Consider the following 19637-nt stretch of genomic DNA (forward strand, 5'->3'; position numbering starts at 1 on the left):
CTTTTGTAATTGAAAGAGTTGGATGGGGCATGAATCTTCTAACTATACTTGGCCATGCTGTCTACATTTCTTCTGATAAGATCACAACTTGATATTTCAAGGGTTTTCAAAGCAATTCAGTAGAAAAATATCCGGTATTTTGTAGATTTGTCTTGAAGGAAGTGTCCCAGCACTCCTGAAGGTTGTTACCCATGCCCTTGACTGTTCCTGGACATGCAGTCTGTGAACTGAATTATCTGTTTTGAAGCTATATCAAGTTAAGAGGTATGCGTGTGTGGGCGGGGGGGGGGATGATAGTGCATAAAGAAGGGCCACAGTGGGACCTGAGAGCTTTAACTTCAAAGAAAATAGTGATGCTATTGATACCTAGCAGAGCTAATGTGTGAAAAGGCAAGCACAGCTCTGAAAATTCTGTGTTAATAGGACCTCCACCATAATCTCATGAAATGGGATTTATTATTATACCCACTTTATAGGTGAGTAAATTGAAGCTCAGGGAAGTTAAATTGCTTGCTAAAAGTCCCTGAACTGGTAAAGGTGAAGTAGGGGCTCAACCCTTGCTTCTACCTAGGCTGCATCACCTGTCAAGGAGCAGGGAAATGTCTGAAGCCAGAATTGCAAAAACTAGACAAAGAGTGAACCATGGTCCAGCTTTGTGTTTGCAAATGTTATATTATTTAATTCCAAAAACATGTGGTAGTCCAGAACCTGTGAATATATGACCTTGTAAGGCAGAAGAAATTTGAAGATGTGATTAAGTTAAGGGCCTTGGGAGAGTATATTGGATTATCCAGGTGGGCCCAATTCCTTGAAAGTGGAGAACCTTTCCCAGCTGTGGGTAGGAGACATAACTATGGAATAAGGGTCATAGAAAGGTGATGTGATTACTTTTTATCCACTGTTGATAGCTTTGAGAATTGAAAAGATGGGCATTGGTCATGGAATATGGGTAGCCTCTAGAAACTGGAAGAGCTGAGGAGATGGATTCTTCCTAGAGTCCTCAGAAGGAATGCTGTCCTGCTGACTGTATGTTGGGTTTCTGACTTATCAAAGTATAAGTCTGTGCTTTTTTAAGCCACCTACTTTGTGACAGCAGCCCTAGGTAACTAACATAGGAGGTTCCCATGAGGGAGGTGTTACACTCCTGTTTTATAGCTGGAGAAACCATGCAGAAGACAACTTGATACAGATCTCAGCTGTGGTAAGTGGGAAAGGCAGGATTGAACTCATCTTCTTCCATGACCACGTACGTCCTCTTAGGAGGGAGAGTGGAAGTATCAAAGGTTGCCACATGGTTGCTGAGCTTCATTTCATAGCTGAGAATCGGGGCTTCAGCTTAGCTGCCTCCTCTCAAACATGTGGGTGGTGCAGAGAGCTGATTGCCCTTGTGTATATGCAAGAAGAAATCAGAAGTTGATAGGTAGGGGCTTGCCTTGTCTCCCAGTTTTATGATTAATCAAAAGACCTGGCTGCTATGAGCTGGAGGCATCAATTGGGAGGACATTTGGGGCAAGTGTGTGTGTGTGTGTGTGTGTGTGTGTGTGTGTCTCAGAGTGTGAGGAGGGTGTAGAATGTGTGTGCGTGTGCAAGTGTGAGATGGTTGATGCTGCATGAGTGTGCAAGATTATAGATGTGTGTGAGTGTAAAACTCAGTGGATGTGTGTGTGCAAGATTGTGTGTGTCTGTGTGTGCTTGTTAGTGTGAGTGTGATTGTGTGTGTGCATGTGCATGAATATGAAACCGAATCTGTGTTTGGATGTATGCATAAGATAGATCCCAGTGCTACTTTGTCTTCATGTCACTGGATTACCTCTGGCACCACAATTGGGCTTCTCTGAGGCAGGGGTGGAGAGTCTGACCTGTTGCCCACACCTGGCAGTTTGGAGAATTGATTCCCTGGAGGCCAGGGTGCCCTCAGGATTAGAAGCAGACAAGTCCTGACCACAGGGGAGTGTCCACACCCAAGTCCTGGCCTGAGCTTCAGTTTTCATGTCTCCCCACATGATCTCCTTTAGGAGATGGGGCTCAGGATCAGGGTGCAGGAGGCACTGCCATGCCCCCTCAGCAAGGGCACATCACACTGAGGACAGGGATAGGCTTATATCCTTTCCTTTACCACTTGAGACCTCCCAGAGTGTGGACCTGATCTAGCACTGGGGAGGGATGGGAACCACAAGGGGCAGGTGGCATCAGGGCACATCTACTGGGGACAGGGAGAGTGATGGGAGCAGTGGGATATTTCTTTCTCCCATCTGTTGTGCTTCTATGGTCTAGCTTGGGCAAGTCTCTGGACAGTACAGTACAGTTTCATTGTTCTTGAAAGTTATTTTATTTGCTGACAATGTGTTATTTTTTTTTACAAATGGAAAAAAATATTTTGTTTTAAAATCTTTGCTACATGTCATTATTTTTGTCACTGTAAAGCTCAGCACAGATGCTAGCAGTACAGAAATGGCCAACAAGAAAAAAAATAAAACCCTGAAGGAAAATCAGAAACAAAACCCCCAGAGCCTCGTCTCCCTTCCCTCTCCTTCCCCAAAAGCCCTATAATAACTGTACAATATTATAGTCCTGATCACATTTAAAAACAATTATTAAAAACAAGGATTCCATTGGAAGCTCAACTTTTTGGATTCTTAAACTGTGATATAAATATATATGTATACGGTATGTGTGCACATAGAATAAAAAAAAATCTCCTTTTCAACTCCACTACCTGGCACCAGACTGGAGACAAAAGGGAGAGAAACCCAGTAATGATGTTCTCTCAGCCTCTCTAAGGCCATCTATGCCCCCTCAGTCCCCTATGGCTACGTTTAATATGTCTTCTCCTTATTAATTCAGTCTTGCACTTAAGATACTGGCCTGAGCCAATTAAAAAAAATGGCTGCCACACATGACTGTTACCTGAGAAAGGTACAGAGAGAGAGAGTAATAACCTGTATCTGCATTTATATGGCTATAGTTAACTCCGTGACCCTGTTAGAATGGGAGTCTAGGCCCCATCTATGACATGGATTCATACTCTTGTATCATAAAGCAAAATCCAATCTTAAGATTGGAGGGAGCAAAGAGGAAGAACTATAGGTCCAAAACAGACCCAAGTCTCAGTTTCTAGTCAGACTGAACTGGGAATGGGATGAAGGAGGCTACTTTGCAAGACTTGGTTTAAACTCCAGCAGTGAAGATTTCCCTGGGACTGCTAATCCAAGAAGTTGAGTTTCCATGCAGAAATAACCTCTACAGAACACACATCATCTGTGATTCTCACAGAAAAATGCAGCAAGTATGGCCAAGTATGGGGTTTTAAAAGGGGGTTATCTTCACACCCTAAACATCTGTAATGTTTGCAGATATTCTCTATAAGGTGAGAGCACCAAAAGCAGGAATGACCCAGCTTTACTACTAAATATGTTCGATGAGAGACAAGCCATATCAAAAGACTTTATATATCTGCTTAGAGTTGCATATTGGCTGGGAATAGATGTAAGTGCAGCAAAGATGTTTGTTTAAATACTCTTTGGCTGCAATACTAAGTGGAAAATACGTAGAAGATTTAACTCCTTAGGACTCTTTGAAAATTACATGGAAAAACAAAGATAAAATCTGGGACAAATTCTGCATAACTCCCTAATAGGGAGAAAAAGATAGAGAAACACACATGTGCATGCATGTACACACACACACACACACACACACACACACACACACTCTTTCCTTCTCCCTCTCTCACTTACTCACTCACTAGGCAGCAGAAAGAGCCTATGCTCACTTCCTAAAGCCATACAGGTATATGTAACCTACCATGTTTCATGATCTTCAAATAGGAGGACATTTCTCTTCTCCCCAACCTTATTCACAATTTCTTTCCCAAAACAAGCCACAGTATCCAAGGCAAATAGTGGATGAATGGATGTCAGGTTCTCTAACCTGCCTATTGACCCTAGCAAAAATCATTTCTGCATAAATCTCTGGTCAGGAGGTATAAGGAAAGGCATTCATAACTTCACCCAGACTCAGTTTTTCAAAGATCCCCAAAGCCTTCAGGATTCACCCCATTTCTTCTCAGAGGCAGGAGGGCAAGGAAAGGCCAGAAGGGGAAGGGGTACACATTAGGGGTGAGGGAAATGATGGGAGAGGGACTTTTATTTTCTTTACAGAAACATTTGCTTTTTACAAACAAACGGTGACTTTCCTCCCCCACCCCTTATCATCACCCCAATAGTTCTATTCTGAAAAGGAGGGAAACATAGTTAGGTCAGGAAATTCTTCGTTGTTGTAGCTGTTGCTCTGGTCTCCCAGCATGGACAGCATCTCCTGGAAGACCTCAGGTGGGCCAGGTTGCCATGCTGATAGCTGTTGCTCTCTAGAACTTGAGCGACGATGAGAATGCTGGCCCTGACCCTGTGGCCAGACTTACACCCTCTGCTGTCTGTGTCTGGAATTGTCCTGTAGTCTGTCCAGTCTCAGGAGCAAAGTTGGATCCATGATTGGTGGGACTAGGGGAGGCAGCAGCACCAGGTGACGCAGTTGAAGCACCAGGGAGGGACATGGGGCTGAAGGAGGATGGAATCTGAAAGCTTCCCATACCAAACTGGGAAGAACGAGTCTTGGCTGTAGCCTGAGTAGCCACCTGCTGGGCAGAGAAGTCTGGGCGGGTGCTAGGGTTCCAAGTTGGGGCTCCTTGGGGTGAGTTGGAGTGGTGGGAAATCTGGGCCAACATCTGCCCTGCAGAAGCTGATGGCTGGACGATGGTTACAGGAGAGGCCAGACCACTATTTCTGAAATTCTCTGCCAGCCGGGGGAGGGGGGGTAGGAGGGAATGTATTGTCCTGTGAGAATAGCTGTTGGATGGAAGGGACAGTGCTGGAGGAGATGCCTTTACTCTGATCTGCATTGATGTTGGAGTAGATTTCTGAAAATCTTGGATCTCTATCCTTGGCAAACAGACCATCTGACTTTCCAAGGGGCTTACTGTGTTCTGGCCCTGTGGTTATTACAGGCTGAACAGAAACCTGGGAATGATTGTAGCCAGCCAATCTATCTCTTCCTGATACCACATCCAATTCTGTTTGGTGTTGATGCTTCCTGGATGCCAACTGCCCTGAGCCCATCTCTAAGGGTAAATTAGCCATGGGACCTAGCTGTGGTCTCTGGATTGTGTTGGACAGTGTAGGCCTTGGTTGATGGCTGGAGTTCTTCACATTGGTGTTGGTACAGATGATGTACTCAATTTCATCTGAGTAAGGGTTCTGGAAAGTAAAGGAGCTGGTTCTCATCCAGAGCCATTCCCGGTTCTTAGACCGGAACCGGAACATGACAGATAGCACTTGGCCTTTTAACTTCACCACCTGTTACAAGCTGTCTCTTAGAAGCTGTTGGTATTCAGGACGACATAATTCTACAATATTATTTCCTAAGAGTTCCTGTGGTTGGTAGCCAACAGTAGCCACACAGCGGTGTTCCACAAAAGTGAATATCCCCTCAATGTTGTGCCGCGAGATGAACTCTGTTGGTTGACAAATGTTACTCATGTCTGTACAGTTGGGAGAACTGGTTACCTGTAGTCTGCCAATGGCCACTAGGCAAAATTTGCTCCCCTGGCCAGACTCTGGATCATCATCTGGGAGGGAGACACCTGCTGGGGACCAGGCCTTGATATAGGCTGTGCAGTGGACCACCACAAAATGAGGTTCCCCATCCTTCACAGAGCCAAGTCCATTCCTGCATCTGTTCCTCACAAAGCTCAGTCTATTCATGGAGACTTGGGTCCACAGAGCTATTGCCACACCTCCTACGGCAAATAAATGATCTCCTTGAGCCCATACACATCTTCATGGAAGACTGTTGGCCTTCCTTTTTCACTGTTCCAGTCTTCAGGTCTGGAAGGATACGCCCTGTCAGGTCATTTTCTGAAGTGGAAAGCTGATCATGAAGTTTGTCCACATCATCTGGATGCACCTGATCATAGAGTGTGCTACCAAACCATTCAGACTGGTTCAAAACAGGGGTCACTGAGTCAGAGATGTAAACTACCCGACCTATCTCACATGAGACAATAAACAGAAAGCCATCCGCTGCCTCCAAGATCAAAGGTTTGAGTTCCTGATCAGCGAGGAACGAAGGCTTGTAGGTGCCATCAGTGGATGTATTTCCAGTTCCTCACAAGGAATTTATGTGAGAGACTGCCATGGGTAAGATGGTTAGGTTGTCTGGTTTTTGAGCCAGGGCACTACAGGTGGGCACCATGTCTGACAGTTCTGTAATGTAGGCTGTCATCTTGTTCCGTTGCCCCTGTTCAATTTCACTGTAATTTTCCCTGGTGAGTCTTTCTTTATCTGCAAAGCTCTGCTCATCATCCAACCTGGCAAGTCACTCCTTATCATTAGACATCTGATCATCATCACACCTCAAAAATTTACCTTCTCCATCATCATCAAAATCCAACCCTGGTCACCACTTAATAGCCCTGTGGACAATGGCTCCTCCACCTTGAATCCCAGCCCCAGGGTTTCCTGAGGCAATGGCTGGACCCAGTGATGGTACATCTGATGTCATTTCTGGGTAGCTCAGTTGGTTAAGCATCTGACTCTTGATCTCAGCTCAAGTCTTGATCTCACAGCTGTGAGTTCAAGCCCCACGTTGGGCTCTGCACTGGTTGTAAAGTTGGGGTTAGCAGCAGCCGCAGCCTTGGCCGCAGATACCACTACCTACGCAACCCCCCCCCCCCAATGGGAGGAGCCACCGCCACCGAACAGGGGGAAGGGGGAGGGGAGAGCCACTCCCCAAACGCGGTACCCTACAGCCACCACCGCTACCACGGAATCCAAGATGGATAATGTGTTATTTAAAAGATTCTCTTTTGGTATTCTACAGAACCCTTCCCTCTTTTCCTCATTTCTTCCTTTCTCCTTCCTTCCTGTCTGCCTGCCTGCCTGCCACTTTTAGAGCACTGGAGGTCTGGAAGGCACAGATTTCTAAAAATTTCTAAATTGACACATAACATTGTGTAAATTTAAAGGGTACAACATGTTGACTTGTACATTTGTATATTGCAGTATGATTACCACTGTAGTTTAACCAACATTTCTATCACAGTTACATAATTATCAATTCTTTTATGTGGTGAGAATAATTAAATCTAGTCTCTTAGCAACTTTGAAGTTTATGATACAGTACTGTTGACTATAATCACTATGCTGTACATTAATTAGATCTCCAGAACTTACTTGCCCTCTGGTTGCAAGTTTGTACCCTCAAACATCTCCTCCACAATTGCCCCCCCCCCCCCGTCCCTGGTAACCACCATTTTGCTCTGTTTCTATGTTTGGCTATTTTAGATTCTACATATAGGTAAGTTCATACAGTAATTTGCCTTTCTCCATCTGACTTATTTCATTAGCATAATGCCCTCAAGGTCCATCCTATTGTCACAAATAGCAGGATTTCCTTTTTCTCATGGCTGGATAATATTCCATTACACACACACACACACACACACACACACACACACACACCATATCTTCTTTATCCATTGATGGACAATTAGGTTGTTTCAATATTTTGGCTATTGTGAATAATGCTACAATGAACATGGGGGTGCGAATATCTTTTTGAGTCCTGTTTTTATTTCATTTGCAAGTAAAGGAAACAGACATACCTAATGTGGTATTTTCATCCTGTGGTGAAAATAATTTCCATTTGATGATGTGTGACCATAGAGCAGTCATTTTGGCAGAATGTTAAAAGGAAGTTGTGGGAAACTTCAAACAGAACATGTTTTTCTAAACTCTATTTCAATTTTTAGGATATAGTCACATGAAAAAATAGTGTTTGGTAACATCCTAATTCCCTAAATGGATCTGTGGAGTTGTAGCCACCTATTGTGATTCTCCAAAGCCAGAAGAGTTAACAACTGGCATATTTCTTTTACTGTGGTAGCTAAGCTTCTGTAGTTAGCAGAAATGTTTGTAGTATGCAATAGGAATTTGTACCTTATGAACTTAGCCCTGAAAATCCAGTGACACAATTATTCTTATTTTCCTTTTTGAGGAGAAACCTAATCTGTCCTCCTAGGCAACACAGGATCAATTGGTGATTGGATATGTTTTGTATGATTGCGGACTGCTGCAGATGACACCTTTAAGCTCCAGGATCTATAATTTTGTGTAACATAAGTCATGCCAGAAAATTAACTCAGTCTTATGTGGGTAATACCTAGAAATAAAATATATGATTTGTTCATATGCATTCTCCTTAGGTCACACAGTACATGAGGGGCCTTTCAAAGGGAATATATCATATAAAAACCAGTAATGGTAAAATATCAGCAAGAACAAATAGCCAGGACTGACAAAATACACATAAGGGAAAAAAAAGTGGGCATTGGAGGCAGGGTACTAGGGCACAGTAGATTGCTTCCATCTGCTCACGTGCTATCTTCCAAAGCAGAGTGAGGGCCTGGGGTCGGGTGATGTTTGGGAGCATATAACACAATCCACCCCAGTCCATCCACTGGTCACAATGGTTGCCTCTGCACTCAAATATACAACTTCCCTACAAGATGCACTAAAGCTGTCACCCTATTCAGCCTCCTGGTCCAATCTGGGAGCTACAACCTTTGAGTAGGAATTCTCTGCCTCTCATTCACACTATGAACCAGTGTAAGATGGGGATGCCATACAACCCACTTCTCACCCTGGGAGGGCGCTGTGAGGAAGCACACAGGCTTACAGGGAACCTACACAGGTGGCATCAACTAATAGCCTCCCATTCCAGCATCCACCTCACACCTCAAGCCCCCATGTTCCGGCATCTACCTCTTACCTCACAACCCCCTGTTCCAGGATCCACCTCACATCTGCCAGTCCCTGTTCTAGCAGTCACATCTCACCACACAGCGTCCTATATCAGTATTCCCTCTCACCTCATAGCCCTCTGTTCCAGCTTCCATTTCTCACCTCACAGCTCCATGTTCCAGCTTCTACCTCTCACCTGACCAGCCCCTGTTCTACCATCTGTTTCTCGCCTCACAGCCCAGTGTTCCAGCATCCACCTCTCACCTCACAGCCCTGTGTTCCAGTTTCCACTCCTCACCTCACAGCCCCATGTTCCAGCATCCACCTCTCACCTAACAGCCTTTGTTCCAGCATTCACCTCTCACCTCCCAGGCCTCTATATTCCAACATTCACCTCTAACCTCACAGCCTCATGTTCCAGAATCTTCATCTCACCTCACAGTCCTATGTCCAGAATTCATTTCTCCCCTCACAGCTTCTATGTTTTAGTATCTGCCTCACCCCTGTGTCCAAACCTCCAAGCTTATTAGGTACATTTTTGGCTTCTTGTTTGTCACAGGTGACCCTCTTATTAAATATTTTCTATTGTATCAGTTGAGTTGCGATTTTCCCTCACCTTGTATATTAGTATTTTTTATGGACTACTGCCCATTCTATAAAGCCTTGCTACCTATTTTAGATTTTAGGTTTTTGTATCTGGAGTGTCATACTTTGGGGCCAATTTCCAAATTAGTCAGCATTTTCTATGTACACAGCCATCCAAACATCCCAGTGACTTAACCTGTTGCTTTCTGCTCTGCTGGGATCTGATGACAGGACTGTTGTCTGCACAGAACCTCTGAAGCTCTGTTCAGATTGGCATTTGTTATGATGTTCTGAATAATAGTAATTCTAGATAGCCACACTTTTGGTTTCATGGAGGAAAACTTTATTAATAATAAGGGAAGAAAATATAAGGAATTAAACAATTATGGTAAACATAAAGAGGGAGAGAAGTACAGAGAAGAACAAAGAAGGCTCATACATCAAATTGGGTACTCACAACATCCAACTTTCTGTCTGGGGAAGCCCCTCAAAGAACAGCCAAGGTGGAGTCTTGATTGAGGGTGCTGGGTGGAACATCCTCCCCTCAGGTGAGACTTCCAACTAACTATTCCCGCCAAGGCAATATGTATACTACCCATGTGTTATTTATGGTTAGTCATTAAGTTTGCCTTAGTGCATACCCAAGCAAGCTGGGGCTAGGACACTTTTCTCTGTTTCTCTTATCATATCTCACAATCTTTGGAGTCTATACATCTGCATATTTCTCTTCCCTCCCTGATCCATTCCAGGGGGTCAGCCTGGTCTGGCTCAAGGACGTGATGCATGTTAATCCCTCTTGGCATCAGGAACAGAAGGGCCAGTTCTGATCCTAAGGCAAGATATGGAGTACAAACCAACTAAGCCCTCCATGATTGTGTGTGTGTGGCTCTGGGCAGAAATGCATGACAAATCACACAAACAACTTCTAAACGAACACATGCCTGCTTGTGTGGCCTCAGTGGACTAGCAGGACTAGACATTGGCTCCCAGATAACCTGCAGCCACTCCCAGGGTACATGTTCTTTTGCCTGTTCTTTCTGGTTGCCTCTTGAGAGGGAAAGCCCAGTAGCAATTAGGTTTTGGAAACATTGCAGAAAGGTATATGTGTGTGTATGTTTAACCAGCATTTTCCATGCCTATTGTGTCACAGGGTTTTATGTTGAGCTAGGATTATCAACACATCAAGGAACTCAGGATCTTTGGAACACACTTAACATTCCATCCGTTTTCCATGTCATGTGAGACTCAGTAGAGAAATGGCTGAAAGTGCTGCTAGTGAGAAGAGAGCCGGTGGTGGCATGTAGGGTGAGAGGTTGTGGCTTTGGTGCCAAGTGCCTAAGGATCATTCAAGCCCAATGTAGTCAGTCTGAGGATAGGGTTAGGCTGAAGGCAGAGAACACTGATTCAAAGTGAGGATAATGTTTCGATTCCAAAGCACTGGTTCTAATGAAAACCTGGGTCATTTGATAGTGTTCACTTTCTGTGTGTGTGTGTCTCTCTCTATTCTTTGCTCCCTCTCTCTTATCTTTTTCTTCTCATTCTTCTTCCTCTTTTCTTCCTTCTTGCACTAGTGTAAGGCTACATTGTCATAATAGCAGAATATGTAGTATTTTTTTATGTAACAAAATAACTGGCATAACTGAATATAATTGATTTAAGCCCTTAACTATATCATAAGGAATGCAATTAAAGTAGAACTTTATCATCACCCATGCAATCTACTTCATAAGACATTGAAAGTGGTTACCCACATTAACAGAGGTTCTGTGATTGGCATGACACCTGTCAAGGTGGTTGGAACCTACATTGCCCAGAATAGTTTATAAACATTTTGAAACAACTTTGCCTGTATTATTTGTAAAAATAATAGTTAAAAAGGCATTGCATCACGTAAAAGTGATCTCTGTGAGCATTGTTGAGAAAACTTGCATTTCAATGTGGATTTTGAGCTTAATTTTAGATTTCTGTAGTATATCACACATAACAGACAAAATATAGAGATATATTCTTGCTTGTGAGAGCTGTTTCTAAGTGATTTGCAATCTCTGAGCAGAATGCATTTAGGTGCAGACTTCATGAAATTTTGTACAGTGCTTTAATTTATTATCTTTCATGAAGATTTCAGTGATTTTAAAGTCAAGTGCATTAAAAACCATTTTTGACCAATTAGAAAAATGGTCTATGTATTGCTTTTCCTAAAACTAGAAAAAACAAGACAAATGAAACCTACCTTGGAATGGTAGTGAGAAGGAAAAGAACTTTGCATCTTGGCAACGTGCCTCATTATATTAAACAAGAGTCAGGGAAATTAACATACACCCAAATAGGCTGCTTAGAACTTACTTAAGGCTCCATGCTGTTTTGAAGTTTGTTGATCTGCAACATTTTCCTTTAATTCGTTCTTGCTGTTCTTTACTCTTTCTCATACACACACATACAAAGCAAAAAAAAAAAAAGTGCATTTTTTGGGCAAGTAGTTGGTTTGTTTTAAATGAAAAATGATGAGATTAAACCCAGACCCCTCCTGAGCATGACCCAATTGCCTTGCCCTGACTGCTGGCACATCCTCTCCTTTCCTTCTGCCTCTGACACTGCAAAAGGGGTTGCCTTTTGGCCCTGGACGCCTATTCAGGCCTGAATCTTCCTCTTTCTCTGGGTGTCTTGTGTCCTGACTGTGTCATACCTTCAGGCCTCTCTGTCCCAGGACCTCAATCACTCTGTTTACTAAATACTCATTTCTTGTTTACAGGGACTGGGCACACCAGTCTCTGTATTTACTGAGTCCTCAATGCCAGGAGCAGTGACCAGTGAATGCACTGTTGTTGCTGTGCTATTTTTCAATTAAAATGAGCATTGTGTGAATGCTCCTTATATTTTGATGGCATTAATTTCAATGTTCCAGATTTAGGAAGATATTGCCATGGAATTCTGGAATGAGAAGGGTCTTTGGGGTCATCAGATTTGACCCCATATATTCTTATTCTTTCTTTCTTTTTTTTTTTTTTTTTACTGTCAGTGCTATGCTGAATAGGATCCTAAGTTCTATCCTCGATTTAAATTTTGAAATGACTTGGAGAGAAGCAATGACTTTTTTAAATTAAAGTTTTAATTTTGACATAACTACATATTCACATATAGTTGAAACAAAGAAATACAGTGATTTCCTGCAGTCTTTATCCACTTTCTCCCAAGGGTAATGTGTTGCAAATTGTGGGGGTGGGAAAAATTTCCCTTCTTCCCTCCTATGTGCTTTGTCTGGTCTGGGAACCCTAAAGTTTCCCAGAGCCAATTCCAAAATGGTGGTATCCCCCTAGCATCAGGCAATTCTCAGATACCAGCAGGGTGTCTGAGAACTTAACTCAATTTATGACAGTATCTACTCAGTGCTAGCACATCAGATTCCACAGGTTAAGTGTTCCATGCCCAACCCCAACTTCAGAAACCAGTCATAAGCCCCTGGCTTCTGACCAACTAGCAACAAATTAGAGATTCCAAAAACCTCCTCCTTAGGTTTGATTACTTGCTAGAATGGCTCACAGAATTCAGGGAAACACTTACTTATTTTTATTAGCTTATTAAAGAATGCGAAGAGATACATTGGGCAAGGTACCCAACAAAAGAGTTTCTGTTCTTATGGAGCATGGGACCGAGCTTGGTGGCATGTGGAAGTGTTTTGGTTCCCCAAGCATGGAAGATCTCTGAAAACAAGGACCAAAAAGCTATCATTTTGTGTTTTTATCGAGGCTTCATTACATAGTCATGATTAAATAAGTCATTGGCCATTGGCCGATTCAGCCCCTCTCTAGAGGTTGGGGACTGGGGCTAACAGTTTTAATTCTCTAATCACATGGCTGGTCCTCCTGGCAACCAGCCACTGCCCTTGGGTGGGGTCCAAAAGTCAACTTCATTAATGACACGACACCCATTTCATTCCTCCCTCCCTTCCTTCCTTCCTTCCTTCCTTTTTCCTTCCTTTCTATTTAAATTTTTTGTTTAAATTCCAGTTAGTTAACATACAGAGTAATATTAGTTTCAGGTGTACAATATAGTGATTCAACACTTCCATACAACACCTGGTGCTCATCACAACAAATGCACTCCCTTTTTAAGTTTTTATTTAAATTCTGGTTACTTAACATACAGTGTAATATTAGTTTCAGGTGTACAATTTAGTGATTCAGTTCATCCATGCAACACCTGGTGCTCATAAACATAAGTGCACTCCTTAATCCAGTTTGACTTTCATAGGTCTGAAATTTTTTTTTTTAATTTTTAACGTTTGTTTATTTTTGAGACAGAGAGAGACAGAGCATGAACAGGGGAGGGGCAGAGAGAGAGGGAGACACAGAATCTGAAACAGGATCCAGGCTCTGAGCTGTCAGCACAGAGCCCAACGTGGGGCTCGAACTCCCGGACCACGAGATCATGACCTGAGCCGAAGTCGGACACGTAACCGACCAAGCCACCCAGGCGCCCCGGTCTGAAATGTTTTTAAGAACTGTAGATGAAGACTAGATATAGCTTGGAAATAAATGTTGGTCATCTGAGTGACAAAAAATATTTTTTGATCAGTCATTAGATCACTATGTCATTGTATCAGTTGGTTTGATAATTAAGTTGACAGAAGATAGATTAATAGGAGAAAACAAACTAATTTTGTACATGTAGGAGCCCCATAAAAACATGAGACTCAAAGATATGGCCAAAGAAGGCAGCTTTTATATCTTTTAGACAAGAAAATAATAATTTTGTGAAGAATTGACAAGACAAAGGGATTGTCTACTACTTGGGTAGTAAATTAGTGAAGAAACAAGTCTTGTTTATATAGCCTTTTCAGCCCTAAATTCCTGATGAGGAGTATCTTTCTTGCAACAGCTGTTTATTAAGTAACTTTGATTCAAAATAATCAATATGCCAAAATGGCATATTTTGGGTCTGACATATTCGGCTCCTCTTTACAAAACTGTAGTAGAATATCACAACCAGGACATTAACATTGTCACATTGAGGATACAGAACATTTCCATCCCCACAAGGATGCCTTATGTTTTCCTTTTGTACCCACACCCAATTCCTTCCATTTCTTATAACCCCCTTCTTACTGACAATTACTAATCTTCCCACCATTTCTATAATATTATCATTTCAAGAATGTCCAAATTGAGTCATACATTGAGTGACATTTTAGAATGGGTACTCAGTGTAATTCTGTTGGAGGTTCATCCAGGTTGTTGCATGTATCAGTGGTTTATACCTTTTCATTGCTGAGTAGGATTCCATAATGTAGATGTTCCATGGTTTGTTTAACCACTTAACTCTTTAAGGACATCTGGGTTATTTCCAGTTTGGGGCAGTTACAAATAAAGCTGTGATGATTATTCATGTACTGATTTTGTGTGAACACAGGTTTTCATTTCTCTGGAATAAAATGCCCAGGATGGAATTGGTGGGTAGTAGGGTAGTTGCAACGTTTAGTTTTTTGGACCATTTTACATTCCCACCAGCAATGTGTGAATGAGCCAGTCTCTGCATCTTCACCGGTATTTGGTGTTGTTTCTACTTTTATTTTAGCCATTCTCCTAGGTGTGCTGGGAAGTCTCATTGTTTCTAGCCCTAAAGCCCCTTCAGGACTCTGTGGGAGAAATATCTGCCTGCCCTTTTTTCTCCCTCCAACTTGTTCTGAGGTACAGACCCATGGCTGTGTTTCGTTCCCCCACAGGTGGATTATGAACTCTGTGAGGGGCACTGCTGGATTTAGTTTCCTGGCCATTCCCTGAGCACAGTTGTCTGTCACTGCCTTGACATTGTGCCTTGACTGTTACATGAATAGGAAACGCTTGCTCACATTTTGGAGGCACTGGCCTCCTCAAGGGGTCATGTGAGGAGGTGGGGTGGTTTTTGCTTCAAGAGTCCCTGGCTGGTGGGCAGAGGGGCTCTCTGCCATGTCCTGGGCCCTGAGTATCCATCTGTGCTGAGGGAAGAAGGGCCTGCCATGTCCTATGACTGGGTCCAAAGCCTGAGGCTCCAGGTGATCTATCCTTCAAAATCAAGGTGAAGATATTCATACCCACTGTGCTTTGCTGGGCATACCAGGTGCACTGGAGCCCACATTGCAAAGTGGTGTCAAGTAGCACTGGCCTGCCCTTTGAAATATTTCTGTCATGCAGGTTCTTGCACTCTGGGACTAGGATGGGAGGGGCAGCCCTGATGATCTCTGAAATGTCTTCTGGGCTATTCTTCTACTGTGTTGGACAGTAGGTTTTGGCTTTTGTTTAGATGGCTGACTAATCTCCCCACTGTCTTGATGAATAACTCCTAGCTTCCCATTGTGATGTCAGATCCAAACTGATGTCTTTATGAAATTTGGCCATATGCTTTGTGTATTCTCTTGAAGCTTTCTCATTTCTTTTAGTTTGGATAGGCTGAGATTCCAAATTTTAAAGTTTGGCTTCCTTTTTAATTAACTGTTCCATCTTTAAGTCACTTCTCACTTCTCTCATTTTACTCAAAGCTGCTCCTGCAACCCTTTGCTTAGAAGACTCATCAACCAGTTAGCCAATTTCATCCCTTACAGGTTCTACCTCTCACAGCTAGGATACAAACACAATTCAACTAAGTCCTTGGCCAGTTTATAACAAGAATTTCCTTTTCTTCATTTTCCAATAACATGTTCCTCATTCTGTCTGAGACTTCCTCAGAATGGCCTTTACCATCAATAGTTCCACCAACATTTTATTCTCAACCACTTAGGTATTCTCTCTGAAGACTGAGACTTCTCCTCAGATGACTCTCCTACTTCTGAGCCCTTGCCAGAATTGTTTTTAATGGTCTATTCACAGCAATTAAGGCTTTTCCTAGTGTGCCTCTCCAGAGTCTTCCGCTCTCCACCCATTACCCAGTTCCAAAGCTGCTTCCATATTTTTAGGTATTATAGCAGCACCCTCACTTCTCAGTTTCTTAGGGCTGCTATAACAAAATGCAACAAACTGGGTGGCTTATAAATGACAGGCATTTATTTCACAGATTTGGAGGCTGGAAGTGCAAGTGCCAGCCTGATCAGATGAGGGCCCTCTTTTAGGTTTCAGACTTCTCATTGTATCATCATGTGATGGAAGGGTCAAGAGATCTCTCTGTATCCTCTTTTATAAGGGCACTAATCCCATTCTGAGGATTCCACCCTCATGACCTCATGACCTCCCAAAAGCCCACCCTCTAATACTATCACTTCAGGTATATGAATTTTGGGAGGACACAAGCATTCAGACCACAGCAGCAACCATTAGCATGGTACAATTTTATTTTTTAATTTAATTTTTTATTTTTAAAATTTACATCCAAATTAGTTAGCATATAGTGCAACAGTGATTTCAGGAGTAGATTCCTTAGTGCCCCTTACCCATTTAGCCCATCCCCTTTCCCACAACCCCTCCAGTAACCCTGTTTTTTGTCCATATTTATGAGTCTCTTCTGTTTTGTCCCACCCCCTGTTTTTATATTATTTTTATTTCCCTTCCCTTATTTTCATCTCTTTTGTCTCTTAAAGTTCTCATATGAGTGAAGTCATATGATTTTTGTCTTTCTCTGACTGACTAATTTCACTTAGCATAATAGCTTCCAGTTCCATCCATGTAGTTGCAAATGGCAAGATTTCATTCTGATTGCTGAGTAATACTCCGTTGTATACATATACCACATTTTCTTTATCTATTCATCCATCGATGGACATTTGGGCTCTTTCCATACTTTGGCTATTGTTGATAGTGCTGCTATAAACATGGGGGTGCAGTGTCCCTTCAAAACAGCATACCTGTATCCCTTGGACAAATGCCTAGTAGTGCAATTGCTGGGTCGTAGGGTAGCTCTATTGTTAATTTTTTGAGGAACCTCCATACTGTTTCCAGAGTGGCTGCACCAGCATGCATTCCCACCAGCAATGCAAAAGAGATCCTCTTTCTCTGCATCCTTGCCAACATCTGTTGTTGCCCGAGTTGTTAATGTTAGCCATTCTGACAGGTGTCAGGTGGTATCTCACTGTGGTTTTGATTTGTATTTCCCTGATGAGGAGTGATGTTGAGCATTTTTTCATGTGTCGATTGGCCATCTGGATGTCTTCTTTGGAGAAGTGTCTATTCATGTCTTTTGCCCATTTCTTCACAGGGTTCTTTTTTTTTGGGGGTGTTGAATTTGATAAGTTCTTTATAGATTTTGGATACTAACCCTTTATCTGATATGTCGTTTACAAATATCTTTTCCCATTCCCTTGGTTGCTTTTTCATTTTGCTGATTGTTTCCTTTGCTGTGCAGAAGCTTTTTATTTTGATGAGGTCCCAGTAGTTCATTTTTGCTTTTGTTTCCCTTGCCTCCAGAGACGTGTTGTGTAAGAAGTTGTTGCAGCCAAGATCAAAGAGGTTTTTGCCTGCTTTCTCCTCAAGGATTTTGATGGCTTCCTGTCTTACACTGAGATCTTTCATCCATTTTCCATGGTATAAGAAAGTGGTCCAGGTTCATTCTTCTGTATGTCACTGTCCAGTTTTCCCAGCACCACTTGCTGAAGAGACGGTCTTTATTCCATTGGGTGTTCTTTCCTGCTTTGTCAAAGATCAGTTGGCCATACATTTGTGGGTCCCTTTCTGGGTTCTCTATTCTGTTCCATTGATCTGAGTGTCTGTTCTTGTGCCAGTACCATACTGTCTTGACGATTACAGCTTTGTAGTGTAGCTTGAATTCTGGGATTGTGATGCCTCCTGCTTTGGTTTTCTTTTTCAAGATTGCTTTGGCTATTCAGGGTCTTTTCTGGTTCCATACAAATTTTAGGATTATTTGTTCTAGTCTGTGAAGAATGCTGGTGTTATTTTGATAGGGATTGCATTGAATATGTAGATTGCTTTGGGTAGTATCAACATTTTAGCAATATTTTTTCTTCGTATCCAGGAGAAGTGAAAAATCTATACGCTGAAAACCTAGAAAGCTTATGAAAGAAATTGAAGAAGACACAAAAAAATAGAAAAAGCATGATACAATTTTAGAATATTCATTTATCCCATAAAGATCCCTAGGGCCCATTTGGAGTCAGTCCTTATTTTTACCTCCAGCCACAGGCAACCCTGATCTTTCTGTATCTCTAAATCAACCTTTTCTGGACAGTTCATATAAATGGAATGACACAATGTAGTCTTTTATGTTTCACTTTTTCACTTTCCATAATGCATTTTGGGTTCATTCATAATATAGCATGTATCATTAGCTCCATGTTGTAGCATATACTACATTTTGTTTATCCACTCATCATGGATAGACATTTGGAATGTTTCCAGTTTTTTGCCTATTTTGAGTAATGTTGCTATAACATTTATGCTTTATGTGAAGTGTTAAAAAGATAAACTGAGGTATAGTACATTTTTAAGAGTTTATTTGACCAAAAATCAGTTAGAATTGGGCAGTGCCAAACTGGAAGTGGTTTGAAGTACTCTATCAACAGGAGCTATGGGAAAGACTTTTACAGAGAAAATGGGGAAAGCAAAGTAAAAAAATGATTTGATTGGCTATAGCTGAAGCATCTGCCTTATTTGGGAAGCCTAGTTAGCTGTTTATGATCAGTTGTTCTTAGATTTTGATTTCTTTTTTTTTCAATGTTTAGTTATTTAGAGAGAGAGAGAGAGAGAGAGAAAGAGAGAGAGAGAGGCATGGGATGGGGCAGAGAAAGAGGAGAGAGAGAATTCCAAGCAGGCTCTGCGCTGATATGGCAGAGTCCAGCAACGCAGGGCTCAATCTCATAAACTGTGAGATCATATTCTGAGCAGAAATCAAGAGTCAGATGCTAATCAACTGAGCCACCAGATGCCCTATAGATTTTGATCTTTTAGTCTTGAGGCATTTATTATAGGCTTAGATTTTGGTTTGCTTATGTAGGCTGCTAAGGCATTAGAACCACTTCTGTATTTAATGGTCTCATTTAGTTAATTTAATAGGACATATATTTTCATTTCTCTTAGGTAGATTCCTAAGAGAGGAATTTCTGGTCATATGGTAATTTATTATTTAACTTTTTAAGAAACTTCCAAACTTTTTCATGAGGGCTGCACCATTTTATATTCCCACCAGCAATATTTTTTTTTATATTTTTTAATGCTTGTTTATTTTTGAGAGAGAGGGAGACAGAACATGAGTGGGGGAGGGGCAGAGAGAGAGGAAGACAGAATCTATGTTTATGAGTAATTGTTTTATATATCTGGGGGCTCGGGTATTTGGCGCATA

At 42.1% G+C, this 19637-nt stretch overlaps 1 protein-coding gene and 1 pseudogene across 1 annotated transcript in view; one reads left to right on the plus strand and one right to left on the minus strand.

Annotated features, from left to right (window-relative positions):
* OCA2 (OCA2 melanosomal transmembrane protein) overlaps positions 1–19637 on the plus strand; it is a 481450-nt gene that overhangs the window by 124537 nt on the left and 337276 nt on the right. The gene's annotated exons all lie outside the window — the stretch shown is intronic.
* Positions 3662–6560, minus strand: LOC125910193 (aryl hydrocarbon receptor nuclear translocator-like; annotated as a pseudogene).

The sequence above is a fragment of the Panthera uncia genome, assembly GCF_023721935.1.
Source record: "Panthera uncia isolate 11264 chromosome B3 unlocalized genomic scaffold, Puncia_PCG_1.0 HiC_scaffold_1, whole genome shotgun sequence".
Taxonomy (NCBI): domain Eukaryota; kingdom Metazoa; phylum Chordata; class Mammalia; order Carnivora; family Felidae; genus Panthera; species Panthera uncia.